At 48.7% G+C, this 18,749-nt stretch overlaps 1 protein-coding gene across 5 annotated transcripts in view; it reads left to right on the forward strand.

Annotated features, from left to right (window-relative positions):
• The window catches only part of St3gal4 (ST3 beta-galactoside alpha-2,3-sialyltransferase 4), a 46,852-nt gene that overhangs the window by 7,044 nt on the left and 21,059 nt on the right, over window positions 1-18,749 (forward strand). For 2 of the 5 annotated variants that reach the window (XM_070038304.1, XM_070038303.1), the window contains exon 2: window positions 4,155-4,328. The exons of the other annotated variants lie outside the window; for them this stretch is intronic. The gene's annotated coding sequence lies outside the window, so the exon portion shown is untranslated. The remainder of the gene's footprint in view (window positions 1-4,154; window positions 4,329-18,749) is intronic. 5 annotated transcript variants of the gene reach the window in all.

Genomic DNA, 18,749 nt, shown 5'->3' on the forward strand with positions numbered 1-18,749 from the left:
GGTCTTATACATTTAAAACCTCATTTGCATCACTTCATATGTGCCTCACAGAATGAAGAAACAGAGGCAGGAAGATTAAAGTACGTGGCCATGATGCACATAAGCTGCTGATATGGGGCTCCGACCCAGGCCTCTTTCTAAAAACCTGCACTTTCCAGCCTCGTTCTGTCCGTACATACCCACCAAGCTTGTCTTAACCAGCCTTTAAGAAAGAGGCGCTGACTCGAAAGCGTGAGGGGTTTGCTAAGGGCCACAGTATGTTAGTGACCAAGAGGGAACACAACCCCTGGCCTCCATGTTCTGCCCGGAATCTACATCTTGCCCTGCCCATCCCCAGGGTGCAGTGCTGATTCCAGGCACTGGGCTTCTCAGGCCTCAGTAGGCCAGGCCACCGGCCAGGCCAGCACTCTCCTCCTCCCTCCAGCTTCCCTTTCCTAGCTTCCCTCCTTTTTGAGGACCCCTCCCAGCCCCCCAGCTCGCTGCTTTCCCGCCAGTAATTGCTTCCATCTGCCCCTCCTGCCGGCTCCTATTCCTTTGCAAATGCGGTTCCTGGGCCGCCCACATGGCTGCAAAGACCTCATCCGGCAGCTACAGCGACACGTGGAGAAGGGGAGGGGCCCTTCTGGGGTCTGAGCACGGGAAGCAGCCAAGGTGGCTGCCTCCTGGATCTTGGTGTCTCCAGATGGCCGCAGGTAGACACACCTCGGCTACCTGGCATTCGGGGCTGGTGCATTCTGGGCTGACTCAAGGACACACAATCTCCCCTAAAGATCCCATTCTCCTTCCAGGGAATGCCACCTCTGCCCTGCACACATGCTAGACACCCACAACTCTCTCTGTCCTTTTGAGGTTGTGCTTGTCAGGAGGATGGGGTGTCTGAGGGGAGAGAAGGGAGGGACCACACTCTGGGTTTCTGGCATTTGGGGACTGTTTGTGGCAGAGCCGGAAGGATCCTTGGAGATCTGGGCTTGGGGGAATGGACACTGGACCAGAGAGAGGAAGACTCATATTTCACCTTGACTTAAAATTTGCATATTCTAATAGGGCATTGACATGGTTAATTCCTCTTAGAATTCTAATGGGTGGAAAGAGATAGTAGCAGGACTTCAAGATGGCCATCTCCTGGATTCTGCATGTGGAGGAGGCAAGTTCCCTGTTCATGGTCATTGAGGACCTTGGAGCATACACTGGTGACCTTGATCAGGTGAAGCATGTTGGTGGTGTGAAATAGATCTGAACACTTCAGGCATTCTCCTTGAGATTTTAGGATTTTAATATACACTGAAGGAACTTAGACTGCCTTGTCCCCTGTTCTCTTCTCATTACCTTGAATGATGACTAGCAAATAATAGGTACTCATTAAATATTTGTTTGATGAATGACTGGAAAATGTAGCTTGGGTTTTTCTAACTTTGTCTTTCTGCTCTCCTGGCCCCATTTCCTCCTTTCTTGAGAGCCAAAGGAAAAAAGAATTGCCCTCTTTCCAGGTGAGCTGTTGGGTAGAAAACAGCCTGAACCCAGCCTGGCCCCAGAGTGAACGGCCACTTCCAAGGGCTTTATTCAGACACCAAAGAGGCAGGCAGGAATCCAGATGGCATTGGGTAGGAGCCGATCCCCAGAGAAAGGATGTCTCCTCCCTCCCACCTCAGCTTGAATTTCTGTACTGATCCCTTTACCCACCCTTTTTAGTGACCTTGAGGTCCTCCAATCACTTGCTGTACCTGCCACATTCATTTCCTTTAACCAACAACATCACAGTGCCCCATTCCTGTAATCCTGGCTACACAGGCAGCAGAGATCTAGAGATCTGTAGTTTGAAGCCATGCCAGGTTGCAAGTCTCTGCAACTCTTACCTCCAATTAATCACCAAAAAGCTGAAGAGGAGTCAAGTGGTAGAGTGCCAGCAGGAGCAAAACAAAAAAGCTAAAGAACAGCGCCTAGGCCCTGAGTTCAGTCCCCATGCACCCCATGCTGGGGTGCATGTGTATGTATGGGCACACAAAACTACTCACCACCAACAAAAAACTCCACTTTTAGTCTTTCTACATATTTGCTTTCTATTTAAAATTTTTTGAAATTGGATCAGAGGATTTTATTGGCTTAATTTTTTTCCCCTAAACCCTTATTGGAGTCTGCTAAATTTGCCCTCTCTCTCTCTCTCTCTCTCTCTCTCTCTCTCTCTCTCTCTCTCTCTCTCTCTCTCTCTCTCTCTCTCTTTCTCTTTCTCTCTCTGTCCCTATTTTTGATACCATGTCCCATGTGTTTTTACTTCCTGAACTTGGCTTGGGCATCTTTGATAACAGCCATTGTTAATTGCAAGTATTCTTCACATTATGTCCAACTTCTGCTCTGTGAGAGCTTCCCAACTTTCTCCACTTGGCACGGTCCCGTTCCAGTGATAGGGAGAAGACTATGGGCCTCGTGGGTCTAGAGTAGAACTCTGCCCCCTACATGCTGAACCAAAGGTCCTGAAGCAGAGTTCTCCAGGGAGCTGGGGGAGCCTGAAGATTTGTATCCCTGGGGGCAGACTCTCAGCCAGCTTGCCTTTGTTAGCTTTGTTTACTCCTCCAAGAAATTAACACTTCTTAATGAGATAGCATTTCAGATAACATTCACTACCTGGAAACTGGTACTCTATGAATGCTGGCTGGGCTTCTCTTATTCATGGGTGGGGCTCAGAGACTAAAGACATCTTTTTTTTTTTTTTTTTTTGGCCTAGGGAAAGTGGAATAGTTTAGCGTGGCAGCTCTTTTTTGTCCAACCTTACGCAGGACTTGAATTTGATTGGTTCTCAATCAGCACACCTGTGCCTGGAATACAGATAATAAATATTTGTCCCACCAATAGAGGATAGAGGTGCACAGGAAATAAACATTTTCAACCTGGGAGGGACAGTAGAGGTGGGCATCAGTTAACTCATTGGACCACAGGGCAGGACTTGAAATTTTGTCTCATTCTCCAGCACTTAGTGCCACATTATTACAGTAGCTATTTCATAAATATTTCTTTCTGCAAAGACTAGATTGATAGCACAGATTTACTAACTTGTTCTTCCTCTCACTTGGCAAGAAAGCAGCAGCCCACTCCCTGGTTGAGTTAAAACTTAACCATGTTCACCTTGACCCCTAACTCATCCTTTTTTTTTTTTTTTTTTCCTGGGGTTGAACTCAGAGCCTGGGTACTGTCCCTAAACTTCTTTTGCTCAAGGCTAGCTCTCTATCACTTGAGCCACAGCCCAACTTCCAGCTTTTTCTGAGTAGTTTATTGAAGATAAGAGTCTCACAGGTTTCCCTGCCAGGGCTGGCTTCAAACCATGATCCTCCCATCTCAGCCTCCTGAGTAGCTAGGATTACAGGTGAACCACTGGCTCCCGGCTCATACTTCCCTCCTTGCCCCCTCTTTTAAGCAATTTGGTTCTCCAGATCCTGGGTTGTTGAAGTGGCATGATGAGTCCCAGGACTTGGTGGATTAACACCGAGTGCACTGGTCTAGATAGGACTGGCTGTGTCCACTTGAACCTGAGAGGCAGACTCCAGGGGCTAGAGACAAGGATTGGTGGAGTTGGGAAACTGCCCTATCAGGCAATGTTGGCCCTTCTCTCTTCATTTTCTCCCTTCTTTCTTCTCCTTTTCTTCCTCTCCCCCATCCCCACCAGGCCTGAGCATTTAGGTTGCCCTTAGGGAGTCTGGGTTGGATTCCCTGGACAGTTGGGAGAGCCTTCATTGAGAGCCCAAAGTACTCACATGCCAGCAGCTCTGATATATATATATATATTTTTTTTTTGGTTGGTCATGGGGCTTGAACTCTGGACCTGGGCGCTGTCCCTCAGCTCTTCAGCTCAAGGCGAGCTCTCTACCACTTGAGCTACAGCGCCACTTCTGGTTTTCTGGTGGTTTATTGGAGATAGGAGTCTCATGGTCTCTCCTGCCCGGGCTGGCTTTGAACCTCGATCCTCAGATCTCAGCCTCCTGAGTAGCTAGCATTACAGGCATGAGCCACCAGCGCCCAGCTAGCTCTGGTATTTTTGAGTGGAAATGGTTGTACCTGCAGTTGGGTGGATGAAGAGACAGTACCTGCCCAGAATATGCACTTCTCTGATCTTCAGGACTGTTTCCTGGGTCCTCACCTACCTCTTTGGACATCTTCTTGGGCAGGTAGGCGGGATCCTTCTGCACCACCTGAGGGTCTCCAAAGAAGGGCGGCAGAAAGAGCTTCCATGACCTCTGCCCTCCGCTTTCCAGAGCTCCAGTTCTTTCCCCAGAGGTACCTGCTAGAATGGAGGGAGCTGGCCAGGGCAGAGAAGAGGTTTCTGCTCAGACCCCTGCCAGGTGAGCACACCTATTGTGCTTGAGCTGATGCATGTATTTGTGTGTGCCTGTGTGTCTCAAAGCATGCAATGAGTGTTCCATGGGTTGTACGTGTGCAAGAGCACACAGGCATGCATCTGTATATGGACAGCACATGGGGTGCCCCTACCTGCTCAGGGCCTAGCGTGCATTGCCTGTCCCTGGCTGGAGTTTTCCTCTTTATGGTTGTTGTAACTGGTCTTTATGGCTTTGCCTTGGGATCTGGTTCTGGCTCCTTGCTGTGGTGCCCACTCAGCAGTGACTGATCCCTGGCCACCCATTCAGCTGCCTAGGGACCCTGGGGCCAATGTTTGTCCCCTGTTTCCCCAAATGGAGGCCTGTAGAGGCTTCCTGCCCGGAGTCTCAACTCTGCCAAGGCGGAGGGAATGGGGAACAGCTGCGTTGGGCCGATTCCGGCTCCGTATGGATTTAGTTTGACAACAAAGCTCTCTCTGTGTGTTCTCAGGCCCCTTACATAACAGGGGTGGGGGTGGGTGGCGGTGGGTAGGCAGTAGGAAGAGGTGGAGATGGAGACCAGGAGACACTGGATGGGATGGCTGGGAATGTTACAGGATGGCTAACTGATGATGCTTCAAGGAGGAGGCCTTTGAAAAGGGGAAGCTGCTGCCTGGCCCTTTGGATGTGGAATTCTTTGCTTTTTCCTTTCCTTTCTTTCCTTTTTTTTTTTCTTGTTGTTGGTTGTGGGGCTTGAACTCAGGGCCTGGGCACTGAGCTCTTCTGCTCAAGGCTAGCATTCTACCACTTGAGCCACAGCTCCACTTGTTTTTCTGGTGGTTAATTGCAGGTAAGAGTCGCCTGAACTGTGATCTTCAGATCTCAGCCTACTGAGCAGCTGGGATTCCAGGTGTGAGCCACCAGGGCCTGGCTGGATGCTGAATTCTTGTCATAGAAAAGAATTAGAGGATATATCAAAGTGGAAACCAAGAGAGTTTATTAGTAAAGCAAAAGATTAAAATAATATACAATCCAAACATGGGTACAGCCTATCTGATAACAGGTGTGCCAAGGGCTTTAATATCCTGGCTATTTCATTGTTTTTATACACATTACATTTAGTCACTCTTGTGATTATACTATTATCCATTGGCCTCAAGACTTTTAAGATTGATTTGCTTGTTAAGCTTTGGTGGTTGATATACAGGCATCATAGCAAAGAAAGGATAGATTTTGTTATATACTCCCTTTAAGACAGAGGTCCATCCTTGAGAGAAGTGAAACTTTTTTTTTTTTTTAAATTTTATTTTATTTTATTTGAGAACATACTGTACAGAGGGGCTACAATTACATGGGCAGGATAATGCATACATTTCTTACCAAGCATTGCAGCCTCCTCCTTTGTTTACCCTTCACCTCCCTTCCCAGCCTCCCCCCTCCCCCCACCCAATTATACCCCCCTCCCTCCACCACACCGACATTGTAAAGCTGGTTTTGACATGACATTTTGTACTTCTCATTGTTGCAACAGGTCCACCTGAATCCTTAAACGACTTGTTTGTCCCCATCTCCTCCACATGTTATACTGACATCAAATATAGTGAAAGCGGGGGTTACACTGTGGGGGAGGGACATACAAAGCAACAAAGAAATAATCTTATAAATGCGTTAGAAACACATGCATGAAAGAAATGAAAACATTAAAATATATATTTAAGGGTTCATTTTCCTAACATCACATTATCTGACCTTTTCCGCTTGACTCATACCTATACTAGATATTGCAAATAAGGGAAACCATGGGACCTATGCTTCTTTGGGCCTGGCTTACTTCACTTAATATAATTTTTTCCAAACCTTTCCATTTCCTAACAAATGGGGAAATGTCATTCTTTCTGATGGAGGCATAGAATTCCATTGTGTATATATACCACATTTTCTTGATCCATTCATCTACTGAGGGGCATCTGGGTTGGCTCCATATCTTAGCTATGGTAAATAATGCTGCAATAAACATAGTTGTGCTGGTTGCTTTAGTGTGGTCTTGTTTGTAAACATTTGGCTAAATGCCCAAAAGTGGGATTGCTGGATCATAGGGGAGATCTATGTGAAGTCTTTTGAGGAACCTCCATACTGCTTTCCAAAGTGGTTGAACAAGTTTACATTCCCACCAACAATGAAGTAAGGTTCCTTTCTGTCCACATCCCCTCCAGCATCTGTTGTTGTTAGAGTTCTTGATTTTTGCTGTTCTAACTGGAGTGAGGTGATATCTCAATGTTGTTTTGATTTGCATTTCTTTTATGGCTAGGGATGTTGAACATTTCTTCATGTGTCTATTGGCCATCCTTCTTTGAGAGAAGTGAAACTTTTAAACATACTTTGTGCTAAGAGGAGTCATTTGCCTAAGTGTTTGTTTTTCCAGGAGAGGTTTCCAGAGCACACTAATAATTTGGGGCAAGAAGGCCAAGTCAGAGGAAGAACCCCTGTTCTTTTACTGCAACTTATGCAGGAGTGTAAGGCTTAAAGCAAAGAAGATGGCACGTCTGTGGTTTTAGGGTTTTTGTGTGTTTGTTTGTTTGTTTTCCTTTGTCAGTCATGGGGCTTGAACTCTGGGCCTGAGCACTGTCCCTGAGCTCTTCAGCTCCAGGCTAGCACTCTACCATTGAACCACAGTGCCACTTCCGATTTTCTGGTGGTCAATTGGAGATAAGAGTCTCTCGGACTTTTCTACCTGGGCTGGCTTTGAACCAGGATCCTCAGATCTCAGCCTCCTGAGTGGCTAGGATTACAGGCGTGAGCCACCAGCACCTGGCAACATCTGTGGTTTTTTAATAGAATTCCTCATGAACGTGGTGCCGGTCTCTGAATTCCTGGCTCCTATTTCCCTCATTTTCCCTGATGTTCCCTGTGATCCAGGAGGAGAAGGAGACTGGTGAGAGACCATTAAATGAGAGGATGGGAAGAAGTATTGATCTTCACCCTACTTTTTGCTTTTTGTCCCTATGGGGCCTCCCTTTGGGTTATCTCAGGATCTGTTTCTTTGTCTCCCTTAGTGTCTCTGAGGTGGTTTTTCCCCCCCCTGACTCAGAGATATCTAGGAAGAACTGGGTATGCAGTGGCTCTGTGGGTAGTGCTTATCCCCAGGCTGCAGTGGGGTGGACTGGTCATGCTTTTGTATCTTGAGGACAAGCTTGGTTCCTAGAAGGGCAAGGAGAAGTTGGTGGCTAAGGAACCACATTATCCTAGGCATGGGTTTGGGGTCTGATAGGTGAAGGTCTGGCACATGGTGTGAGCCACCATGGGACCACCACAGGGTGGAAGTGAGTAGGTTCTAGGATCCAGACTGTCCCCTGTTCCTGCTGTCTTCCTTCTCTAGGGCCATGCCCACCCGGGCTGGATCAACTAAGGAGTGGACCTTGAAACCTGTCTAGAAGGGAGGCCCTATCGTCTTGGATCTGAGCCTAATGGGCTGGTCCTTGACACTACTCTTTAACTGAATAGATTCTATAAAAAGAGAATCATTTTCTTCCCTTGCCCTTGAGCTTCTGGTCCCTCCCCTTAGGCCAGCCTGCGTCCTAGCTACCCCTCTTTGCAGTGCTCAGGTGGCAATCTAACTAGCATAGATCTTCCTTGTCCCAAGAAGACTGGCCCTATTCAGCCATTTCCTATCCAGGGCGCTCACCCCACCTTCCTGAAGCCCTGTTCTCTGCATACCCCCCTCACCTCAACTCCAGTGATCTGATGTTTTCTTGTCATCACTAATCTCCCTACAGCTGTCCAAATAGAGTGGGAAGAAAATGTTCATTTTCTGGAATAGCTAGACCGACAGCCCAGTAAGGCCAGGTAAGCTGGCCAAAGCTGGGTATGCCCTGGAGTGCCTGTGTGGGCCGGTCCTCATACCTGCTTTTTCTAAGCAGGAGGAAATCAAGGCTCAGATTATGCCACAGGGACTGGTGGGGCCTCACTGGTCTCTCCTGCCTTGTAGTGGACCACAGGCCCTTAGGACTACCTGTTTGGGTTCTCTCAGGGCCTGTCTCTTTGGCTCTCAGTTTTTCTGAGGTTTTTTTACTTTTTATTTTGGGTCCCAAAGTTCCTGGGAAGAGCTTGATTTGCCATGGCCCTGGCATGGTGCTTGCTCTCAGGCTGCAGTTAGTCATCTGATCATGTTTTCATAACTTGAGGTCAAGTCTGGTTTATCAAGAAGGTCAAGGAACAAGGCTACGCATGGGTTTATGACTTTATACGTTGGCATCTGGCATACGGTGTGACTGGAATTGTTTTGAGGGATCTTTCTGAAGAAATTCTGTGGACCTTGAGCCTGCTGATTATGAGGCTAGGTGGGTGTGGGGCAAAGCTCTCATCCATTGAACAAACCTAGACCCTAGAATGCTTGGTCTCTAGGCGCTGCTGTCCTGAGCCCCACTTTCTCATTGCTTTCCCTCCAGTTGACAGATGAAATGCCGGAAGCCTAAGGGCTTATGAGAAGCTGGGAGGGGCCTAGGAATTTTCTGGATTCAGCTGATCCATGAACTGAGAAGACAGACCCTCTCCCAGGATTAGGTAAAGGTGTAGAGAGGTTGGCCAGGCCTGGCTTTGGTAAATGTGGGCTGGGAGAGAGCTCTTCACTGGGCTCTGGGTGTGCTGTGGACAGGGCCATAGCCACAGGCTGTCCCAGGGGCCTCTGCCATGTGATCTCATCTTCTATTGGAACTCCTGTAGCCCCTCCTCAGACATCCCTCCCCCACCCCCCAAGTCCCTCTGAGTGATGGGCTGTCGTCCTGGAAGCTGAGTCTAGCTGGACAGAGGGCAGCTTTTTCTCTACCCAACTTTCAGAGGTCTCAGGAGGGCTGGTGTAGCCACTCCCTGCTCCTGAAGCTCCCTAGCTCCTAGCTCCAGGGACCTGCAATCAGACAAACAAAACATCAAGAGCTCCAGCTCAAGATGAAGGACTCAGCACAGCAGCACCCAGGAATGGGGGAAGAGAATGAAAGGAGTATCTTGGCTGAGGGTACCCAACAAGCCCTGGAAGCTGTATGTGGGGGTGGGGTGGGTGGGTAGGGAAGGAAGAGGAATGAGGGCTGTGTGTGTGTGTGTGTATGTGTGTGTGTGTAGGGGGCCCACTGTGCTCTTGTGTGTACTGAGTAGTGACTAGTGTGCACTGAGCTATGTATGGGGTTATTGTTAAAGCCTGAATGAATATGTTAGTGGGCAGGGCAGGTGTGGCCTGAGAGGGGGCCATTCCTGCTTCCCGGCTCTGTGGTATGATAGAAGTGTGAGTCCTCACACAACCACCTCCCCTTTCCCCCCTCTCCCAAAGGGGCTGGGTCGGCACAAGATGGCCCTGAGTTTTGTGATTACTCGAGCCAGCCTCCTCCTCTCCAGCATTTCTTTTTTTTTTTTTTTTGGGTCCGGTCATGGTGCCTGAACTCTGGGCCTGGGCGCTGTCCCTCAGCTCTTCAGCTCAAGGCTAGCACTCTACCACTTGAGCCACAGCACCACTTCTGGCTTTTTTCTTTTTGCTTATGTGGTGCTTAGGAATCGAACCCAGGACCTCAGGCATGCAAGGCAAGCGCTCTACCACTGAGCCACCTTCCCAGCCCCCTCTCCAGCATTTCTGCCTGCTCCACTCCAAGGGACCACTGTTCGTTGTCTATTAGGGCTGGTCTTTTCCAGCAGAATCTAGAATACCAGCTGTCCCCCCCCCCCCCCCCAAGCCTCCGTCCTCATCATCTCCATTACTTTGCACACTTTTTACTGATGGAGACTACCTTCAGAGGGTCTCTTACCACTGTCTCTGTTCCTGGGGATGGCCAAATACAGGACTTGGATGGCTTGGTTTCTCTTGGGAATCATAGACTCCACTCCTCTCTGGCCAGCTCCACTCCCTGCCCCCCCCCTTTTTTAATAACTTCCCCACACTCAGCCCCTTTAACTTTATTGGGGCTGAGTGGACCCTCCCATGCTGAAACTTCCTTGTTTCTGATTGCCAGCGCAAGCCATTTGTCCATGCTTTTGTTGCTGACCAGATATCCCACTAAGAGGGGAGGGGAGAACAGATCCTGCCCAATTGACAAGAGCCAGAGGATGGAGATTTCTTAAGAATCACTGAGAGTCCAAACTGAGCTGAGAGCCAGCAGCATGCATCGTTTCTACCATAGGGCAAAGCTGAAATTTTATTCACCTCTGTGGGATTCTTGGGACTATATCTTGCCCTGTCCTGTGTCTACTTGGGAAATTAGGGAGCACACATAGTAACCAAGGCACAATGGTTTGATTTAGGAACTTTTTTTTTTTTTAACTTTACGATGGTATGTAAATAAGGCCCATTCTGTAGAAACTGCATCTGGAATTCTGCCTTTTGTCTTTTCTTGGGCTGGCACTTTGTGGCATGAGCTTCTTGCAATGCTGGACAGGGACAGCAAGCTCCAGCTCTCAGTCACAGGGTGAGCCGCTGGTTCCCTCAGGTAGACTGTGCTGCTAAGCTAGGGGCTGTTCAATAGGTCAAGCATATGCTTTGGGTTTTTTCAGGCCATCACCTCATCGTGAGTTGGGTGCATTTCTGTCTCACGTGGAGAGGGCACTTGAACGGCAGGGGCAGTGTCATTCTGAAAATAAAGGGCCACTCATTGGGGGGTACTACTGCCTGTGGAGGGCTGGTACTCTGATGGTGTAATAGAATGCCAAAGTGTCTGGTCAGCCTCAGAAGACCTGTCCAAGCTCCACTGGACTGACCAGGTATGGTGGAACTGCTCAGGGGCCTGGGTGCCGACTTCAGAATGTTGTTATATCTGAAATGTAGGTGAGTTGCTCCACTCTTCCCCAGTGCCACCCCTGCCTCTCCTCTCCCCTCACCTGTCATAGCCAGGGCCCAATGAGCTGGCCAGGCTGGACTGTGTTCTAGGTGAGAGAGATGATGGAGTGGCAGGGGGGAGGGACAGGGGTCTGCAGGGAGGGTGTTGTCAAGGGGCCTTGACATCCTCATCTGTAAACAAGAATAAAAGTACCACCACATAAAGTAGTTTAAAAATTAAACTTACTGCAGAAGAATCCCCAACGGTCTTTTAAAAATTAATCCAGCTGGTGCTGTCATCCTAGCTAGTCAGGAGGCTGAGATCTGAGGATTATGGTTCAAAGCCAGCCTGGGCAGGGTAGTCCATGAGACTCTTTTCATTTCATTTCATTTCATTTTTTTGTCAGTCGTGGGGCTTGAACTCTGGGCCTGGGCGCTGTCCCTCCCTCAGCAATTCAGCTCAAGGCTAGCACTCTACTACTAGAGCTACAGTTCCACTTCCGATTTTCTGAGTGGTTTATTGGAGATCAGAGTTTCATCAACTTTCCAAGCCAGGCTGGCTTTGAACCATGATCCTCAGATCTCAGACTCCTGAGTAGCTAGGATTATAGGCATGAGCCACCAGCACCTGGCTCCATGAGACTCTTATCTCCAACAAACTACTCAGAAAAAGCCAGGCAGGTGCTGTGGCTCAAGTGGCTTAAGAGCATTAGCCTTGAGCAAAAGAGCTCAGGGACAGGCCCCAGGTCCTGAGTTCAAGTCCCAGGATCAGTACAAAATAAATAAATGAATTAATTCATTAATCCAGTGATGTCAAATCTCCTCTGGTGACTTTTCTTTCTTTCTTTCTTTCTTTTTTTTTTTTTGGTTGGTCGTGGGACTTGAACTCTGGGCCTGGGCTCTGTCCCTCAGCTCTTCAGCTCAAGGCTAGTGCTCTACCATTTGAGCCACAGTGCCACTTCTGGCTTTTTTCTTTTGTGGTGCTGAGGAATTGAACCCAGGGCCTCATGCATGCAAGGCAAATGCTCTACCACTGAGCCACCTTCCCAGACCCTCTGGTGACTTTTCAAGACACCTGCAATACTTCAAGCTCCTTGGGATGGCCTGCAGTGTCCTATACCACCTGGTCCCTGTGACTCCTCCCTCCATAGGGCCTTCAGCCTTTGCTTGTCACCTACAGCTCTCAGACTCGGTTCTGTTTCTTACATCTCACAAGCATAGGGTCTTTGTGCTTCTCTCAATCCAGACTCCTCTGTCCGTGGCCCCTCCTAGCTTCTCTTGGAAGCTTTCCTTGGAGGTCTTAAGTCAAAGCCATCTCTTTAAAGAGATGGTCCTGATTACCCAGTTGTTTGGGAGCTGCCTGATCACGCTGCTTCTTGGCTGTGGGTCAATAACCTCATAGTATCTATTGTCATTATATTACCTTCAGCATCTATTGGCTGAGGGACAGCAGTGATTATCTCCACCTAGATATAAACTCCTTGGGTATGGGTGTGTCATCCTGTTAACTACTCTTGTCTGTATCTAAGTCAGTGCCTTGTGTTCAGTAAGCCTAAGAGTCCTTATTGTTTTCTATTCCTGTCATGGGTCCAGCCTCACAGATTTGTGTCCTTGAGCTCCTACCCGTGCTGGGACAAGGGCACTCTTTCAGGCCAGCCAGTATGAGGTTCAGGTAGAGGTGGAGAGATGTGACTATCGTTTTCTAGGTAGTCTCATTCAGTGCCCTAACCTGCTGCTCTAGAATTTGGAAGTGAGCAGAACTGGACTGAGGGTGACAGGAATCAGTTCAACAGAAACCACACCTGCGTGTGAAAGGGGTTTCCTTGTGACACTCAGAGAAGCACAGCATCTCTACATGGGCTCTTAAAAGCCTTATCTGTGCACACCCAGGTCTTCGCATAGGGCTATTTTTTAACCCACAGAGGGCAGGAGGAAAGACACTGCTGCAAATGGCAGCTGCTAGCCCACACCACAGAGCTCTTGTATAAATTAGAAATAACCCCTCCATCTGCACAAAGTCCTGTCCTGGGGCATACTGTTTACCATGTAGAAGTAATATTAGACTTTGGACTCATTTGCCACCTTGGCATGGCATTGTCCACCCCAGAAGTGTATTCTGTGCTCATCTCTGCACTTAGAGTGGGGTACAAGGAGGAACAAGAAGGGAAGGTCTGAAAGGCTAGCAAAATGACTTAAGTGAGAGTGTCTGGCAAACCTCAAGACCACCAGAGAGAGGACTGGAGAGTGCTCTGTGAAAAGGCATGTCTTTTTAGGGCGGAGATGAGCTGCTTCCACTTCAGTAATGAACCCTGGAGCCTTTGTTTTTCGGCACATCCAACTGCCTTCCAAAGTAGTACTTTGTTTTTATCCTCATTTATCCAACACAAAACCCCACTCTAGCAAGATGCCAGTGGCTCACACCTGTAATCCTAGCTACTCGGAAGGATGAGAGGTGCAGATCATGGTTCGAAGTCAGCCCAGGCTGGAAAGTCTGTGAGACTCTTATCTCCAATTAACCAGCAAAAAGCCAGAAGTGGAGTTGTGGCTTAAGTGTTAAAGCATTAGCCTTGAGTGAAAAAGCTAAGGGACAGTCAGTGCTCAGGCTCTAAGTTCAAGCCCCAGCACTGGCACAAAAATGAAATAAAACAGCCGGATGCAGGTGGCTCACACCTGTAATCCTAGCTACTCAGTAGGCTGAGATCTGAGAATCACAGTTCAAAGCCAGCCCAGGCAGGAAAGTCCGTGAGACTCATATCTCCAATAAATCCCCAGAAAACTGGAAGTGGCGCTGTGGCTCAAGTGGTAGAGCGCTTGCCTTGAGCTGAAGAGCTGAGGGACAGTGCCCAGGCCCAGAGTTCAAGCCCCATGTCTGACAAAAAAAAACAAAAAACAAAAAAATCTCACACAGCTAATAATCCATCTCCTATTTCTTCTTCTTCTCTTTTCTTTCTACAGTTTTGTTGTTGTTGGAGTATATTGTACTCATCAGTTTAAAAAAACCAAATAGTCCAAGAAGCATATGATGACATCTCTACCAGACATGATAGTGGATACCTATAATCCCAGCTCTTGGGAGGCTGAGGCTGGAGGATGGAGTTTGAGGTTGACCTGAGCTACACAGGCCACTTAGTCAGAGATGATGCCTCAGAAAGACCAAACTAAAAACAAAACAACTAAAAAAAAGTCTCATTTCTTACTCTTTTTCTTTTTTCTTTTTCTTTTTTTTTGGTAGGGCATGGGGCCTGAACTCTGGAGAGTTCCTGGGTGCCGTCCCTTAGCTCTTCAGCTCAAGGCTAGTGCTCTACCATTTGGGCCACAGCACCACTTCTGGCTTTTTCTGCTTATGTAGTGCTGAGGTATCAAACCTAGGGCCTCATGCATGCAAGGCAAGCACTCTACCACCGAGCCACCTTCCCAGCCCTCATTTCATACTCTTTATCTCTCAAGTCTGCCTTCTTCAGAGGCAACCACCTTCTGAGTAATTTATTCAGGTGTTGACACATGTATGCATACACTGGAATACTTTTGTTAAAAGCCCATTTGGAGAAAAACAGAACAGTGATCTCTACCTGCTTTTCAAAATGGACTGCTGAGCTTTAGAGACTACTTGCTAAAGAATGCATGAATTTGCATCCTCTTCTTTCCACATAGTGTTTGTTCATTGTCTGTGCCATGAAGCCTTTAAGCAGATCCCGGGGGTAGATTTTTGTCTCCACCTTTTGCTGTTATGAAAAGTGCTTGCTGTGAGCTGGGTGCAGTGCTGTACACCTGTAATCCTTGCCAGTTAGAAGAGTGAGACAGGATTGATTGAGCCCACCAGCCTGTGCTGTGTGGCAAGAGCTTGGTAAAGAGGGGGCAGGGTTACACGGAGGGTTGGGGTGGGGAGGGATCATTTGTATCAAACATCTTGATCTGCAAGTCTCTGTGCAAACATAGACTTTTCTGTAGAATAATATGGCACTGGGATACCCAGGGTGGTGAAGGGGATGTTGATAGATATTGCCCAATCCCCACTCACAAGTCGAACCTGTTTTTCACGTAATCTCTGTGAGGGCCCTTTCCCCACATCCTGATAGAACTGTGCACCTCATGCCACTTTTGATTTTAGCATCAAGAGCCCTAAAAGAACAGTTCTGTAACCACATTGGATTTTCTTTGTTTTTGATGGTCATGAGCACTTTATAGGCTAAGGAAATGGACTGGTTGATTAGACTCATATGTCGCAAATGTTTTGTCTGTGTGTACGTGACGAAAGGAACCAGAAGGAGGTCTTCTGAGTGCTAAGCAATGTTTTATCACTAGGCTACACCCCTAGTCCACGGTCATAGGGCTTTTTTTTTTTTTTTAGTTGATTTGATCTTGAACTTGGGATAGTGTTAGTCTTTGGAAGGTTAGCAACCGGAAAACAATCCGAGTAGCGAGTGGAGGGAAGGAAAGGGGCAGAGGCAAAGGCATGAATTATTATTTGGCTCAGTCTCTAAGCCAGACAAAGAAAAGCAGGGGTATCTCCGCGCCCCTTTCGGTGGCCCAGCGGCCTCTGGGAGAGGCTTTTTGCTGAACTCCTGGGGGCGAGGGGGCAGCTTGCACTGTGGGGCAGGGAGGACGGGCCTGCGGGGAGCGCCCTGGAGCCCGGCGCAGCCCAGGTCTCCACAGCAGCTGCAGCCAGGTAGACACCAGGCCGGTGAGCGCCTCTTCGCGATAAGGGTAACGCCAGGCTGTCAGCTCTTTGCCAAGCTCATCCCCGAAGCAGTGCAGAGCCGAGAAGGACGTGGGGGCCCCCCGGCCCAGGCACCCTGAAGACACCGCAGGTGGATAACACACAGGTGTCGAGCTCTGGGCCTGGCGCATGCCCAGCTTGGTGCACACGGTGGGGGGGGGGGGGAGTGGACGCAACGTTGATCACAAGTCACGGTGCCCACGTTGCGTGCGTGCTGCCGTCCCAGTGCGTGGAGGTCAGAGGTCAGGGCTCCCCCATCCGGGAAGGCCTGGAGCTAGTCGGAGGCCGCGAAGGCCGTAGTGGCTCAGCGCGGTCGTCTCCTGAGTGACAGAGAAGCCGAGCCCACGGGGCCTGCTGCCGGGATGCCCCACAGTCTCCCCAGTGGCGCCCAAGGGGGCGGAGAGGCGGGCAGGATGGGCTCGAAGCCGGATGGCACAGCGGGTGCCCCCTGCGCGCAGGTATGGCGGCCCCAGGACGCCATTGCAGCGGAGGAGGCCGTGCCCCCGGGCGTGGCGAGGCTGGGGCGGTTCCCCCGCGGCCCCGGCGGGCGGGGGGCGCTGGGGCTGCCAGCCCACCTGCACCCCGTCCGGAGCAGAGGGGTCCCGAGGCGGGAGGCCGCCGCAGCAGCCGCGGGCCTCGGCATCAGCCATCTTGGGCCTTGCATGGCGGGGGGCCTCGTGCTGCGCGGGGCCTGGGAGCCCGAGGCCCGAGGCCCGGAGGGGCTCGCGCCCGCCGCCGCCGCCCCTGCACCGAGGCTCTCGCTCAGAAGTGTCTGTCTTTGTGGGGGTGCTGGGGCTTGATCAACGCCCCCCCCTCCCTTATTTCCCCCGCGCAAGGCTGGCGCTCCACCCCTCGAGTCGCACCTCCACGTCCCTCGCTGCTTACGGGTTCATTCCAGATCCGAGTCCTCCTTCCAGCTCCCCCCCCCCCCCCCCGGTAAATTCTAGGTGTATTTTTATTTTTTGTCCGGAGTCTGGACTCCCAGCTCAGTATCTGACGTGTGCTTTCGCCCACTGGCGGGTGCTCCACGGCCTCGCCTCCAGCACCTCCTGTAAATTTTGCGTGGCAGATATATTATTTTTTTTCTTGTGTGGTCTTTAATTTTTTGTTTTTTGTGGTGCCTGAACTCAGGGCCTCTAAATGCACATTCCCTCCAACTCTCTATTCCCTCTGTTCAAGATGAAAAATATTTTAAACATATAATTCGTATCAGAGGCCGGGGTTAATCAGCCAGATTATCAAAATAACAATGTGAACTTTTTTTTGCATATTAGGTCAGACTTTTTCCTTTAAGAAACAGAAAAGTGGTAGAACTTGCCTAGCATACACAGGAGGCCCTGGACTTGATTACTCAAATATATATGGGTGCATGTGTGTACATACATATTCATCCCTTCTTTGTTGTGTGTGTATGTGCTATTACTGGGCTTTGACTCAGGCCCAGGTGCTTTCCCTTGGCTTTTTCAGTCATAGCTTCCAGTTCCTAACCTCTGTTTGCATATACAGTTTGCAGAGACAGACATAATGTTTTTTTTTTTTTTATTCTTATTTTATCTTTTTTTTTTTTTTTCTGATCATGGTGCTTGGACTCATGGCCTGGGCACTGTTCTTGAGCTTTTTTTGCTCAAGGTTAATGCTCTACCACTTTAAGCCAGCTCTATTTCCAGTTTTCTAGTGGTTAATTGGAAATGGGTCTCACGGTCTTTCTTGCCTGGGTGATTTTGAACTGTGATCCTCAGATCTCAACCTCCTGATAGCGAGGCTTACAGGTGTGAGCCACTAGTGCCTGGCTATTCCTACTTTATCTTTTCATAACACTTTAACATATTTTCAAATTGATTTATATGGTTATCTTCTGTTTAAATGGCTATATAATATTCAATTAAGGATTTTAGTTGTTGCCATGTTTTGCTATGGCAGTAATGCTAATTAAACATCCTTTGAGTGTGGTATCTGTGTACAGGGAAGGTCAGTCTGAGGTGTACCTAGAAATAGGTTTGTCAGGCTGTAAGTTGTATAATGTCTTCAGTTTTGCTAGACACTGTACAGGGCCTTGTGAAGCCTCTGTGTGAACTGTACTTCCACCAGCAGTGTGTGGTAAATGATCCTCAGGTTTCATATGCTTCCCTGATCACTGGTATCTTTTCATGTCTTTTAGGTGTTTGGATTTAATCTGTGATTTACTTTCTGGGGTGCTTTGTTTTTCTTATTTCCCTGATTTGTTTTGTTCTTTTTTTTTTTTTTTTTTTTTAATTCTGGGGATTGATTCCAGGAACTTTCACATGCTGAGCATGCATTCATTCCATTACTGAGCTCCACCTCCAGCTGCTCACTTGAATTTGCTTTTTCTTTTTGCTTTTCTTGGGTGGTCATGGGGCTTGAACTCAGGGCCTGGGTGCTGTCCCTGAGCCTCTTTGTGCTCAAGGCTAGCGCTCTACCACTTGAGATACAGTGTTACTTCTGGTTTTTGTGTGGTTAATTGGACATAAGAGTGTCAAGGGAACGTTTTTGCCCAGACTGGCTTTGAACCATGATTCTCAGATCTCAGTCTCCTGAGTAGCTAGGATTATAGGCATGAGCCACTGGTGCCCCGAATCTTGGATTGTCTTCTCTTTCTCTTCTCGTTTTTGCCTTCCTTCCTTGCTTCTTCCCTTGCTCCCTTTTCCTTTTGAGACAAGATTTTTTTGAATTTGCGAATGTGTCTTCCTTCAAGTGTTAGGATTATACCAGGCTTCCAGAGAGAGAGAGAGAGAGAGAGAGAGAGAGAGAGAGAGAGAGAGAGAGAGAGAGAGAGAGAGAGAGAGAGAGAGAGTGTGTGTGTGTGTGTGTGTGTATGTGTGTGTGTGTGTGTGTGTGTGTGTGTGTGTGTGTGTGTGTGTGTCCGTGTCCTGGATGCTGTCCCTGAGCTTTTGTGCTCAAAGCTAGGACTCTACCATTTGAG

Source organism: Dipodomys merriami, unplaced genomic scaffold (assembly GCF_024711535.1).
Source record: "Dipodomys merriami isolate MVZ:Mamm:240054 unplaced genomic scaffold, mDipMer1.0.p SCAF_29, whole genome shotgun sequence".
In the NCBI taxonomy this organism is placed as follows: domain Eukaryota; kingdom Metazoa; phylum Chordata; class Mammalia; order Rodentia; family Heteromyidae; genus Dipodomys; species Dipodomys merriami.